The sequence below is a fragment of the Trichechus manatus genome, unplaced genomic scaffold (assembly GCF_000243295.1).
Source record: "Trichechus manatus latirostris isolate Lorelei unplaced genomic scaffold, TriManLat1.0 scaffold00002, whole genome shotgun sequence".
Classification (NCBI taxonomy): domain Eukaryota; kingdom Metazoa; phylum Chordata; class Mammalia; order Sirenia; family Trichechidae; genus Trichechus; species Trichechus manatus.
The window spans coordinates 4397062-4398507 of record NW_004443938.1 but is presented as its reverse complement, the minus strand read 5'-3'; the positions used below and the strand labels follow the sequence as shown (position 1 = coordinate 4398507).

Here is a 1446-nt window from a genome sequence, read left to right as displayed (position 1 = left end):
GGACAAAGATTGTATCTTACTCATTTTTCTAACAAAAGATTGCACAGTCCTGTTTTATGGAACTGAATCAATGTACCACCTACTTAATATCAATTTGATCTAGAAAATGTTATTTTTCCATGTGTGCCTTTATTTCAAAATTGTAAAGATGTATATATTATTTTTTATTACATATAATAAGCCATTTTTAGGTTAAAGTAAAAACTTTCACAGTTAAGTAAAAAAAAAAAAAAATGTTTAAAAACTTGTAGACAGTGGAACAGAGCCAAAAAAGCTGACTACACCTTGTGGCACAGATCTACCCTTAAATATTCACATCTCAAAAGCTGTTGAAAAGATTAAAACACTGACAAAAAAAAATTTACAGTTGGCAATGATTAAAATCTCATCTTTGGAAGAACGTATTAATGGCACATAATGAATTTAAAGTTACAAGGATCTAACAGTTAAATTACACACACATCTTTCGCCAGTATACAAATGGTCTTAAATGGTCACAGCAGTGGTTTGTGGGATGATCACTGTATTGGGAAAAGCATACTTCACCAAAGACACAGTATCAGCTTTCAAACATTCTTTTCCAAAAGCTTCTGGTTTTCAACTTATGAGAGAAGAACAGCACTTAATGACTGCATCCCTGGTGAAAACAAGGAGGAGAAAACAATATAACAACCTTCCTTAAAAGCAAATCTGCAGAAAATGTTCCTGGCAAGAGACCAGTACACCATTACCTTCTCTACAATAACCCAGTGGGCTCCTCCAATTTTTGATGACCTAAAACCTTGCTAAATATCACTGGAAACCAAGAACTGAGACTTGGAAATAACATGTTAATTTTTGAAATGGTACTTATTTTTGGAAATCTTTACCAGCATATAAGCTGATATTAGTAAGAAGAAATAAATTTAAATACCAAAAAAACCCCTAACAAAAAAACTGATTTTTTAAAAAAGAACTAATGAACTAGTTTTAAGTAAAATGTTCACAACTGCATCCTAAGAATTCCAAAATAATCAATGTGATAAACCTTATCACTTTTCACATTTCTCTTCCAAAGCGATTGTTTCAATCGTTACTCAATACTTTCATCCACTTAAAGTTACTTTTTATCTAGATGTTGGGAACATGCCTCAGCGGGCTCTGAGGGTTCTGGGTACTCTCTCTGCACGCTGCTCCTGGGCCGGGAGCCTCGACACTGGGATGAGGGTGGCCCTGGCCATCACCGGGACTCTAATTACAGGGAGTGGGCAGCGTCTCCAGGAGACCTTTCTTCTTGCTGGGAAGCATCAAGGAGTCGCAGATGGTGGTCTGGTGGCAGCACCAGGCCGGGCGTCTCCCCAAGAAGCTCCTGAGGCGGTCAGTGAGCTCTGCATCCCATTCTACTACAGCCTTCTCACATGCAGCTGACCCTGGCTTACCTTTTCCCCTTGTAAGTTTTACATCAAA

At 37.5% G+C, this 1446-nt stretch overlaps 1 long non-coding RNA gene across 1 annotated transcript in view; it reads right to left on the bottom strand.

Moving 5' to 3' along the window:
• Positions 1-151: 151 nt before the first annotated feature.
• LOC111820018 (uncharacterized) overlaps positions 152-1446 on the bottom strand; it is a 2429-nt gene continuing 1134 nt past the window's right edge. Inside the window, exon 2 of the long non-coding RNA XR_002823584.1 lies at positions 152-637. This is a non-coding gene — a long non-coding RNA (uncharacterized LOC111820018). The remainder of the gene's footprint in view (positions 638-1446) is intronic.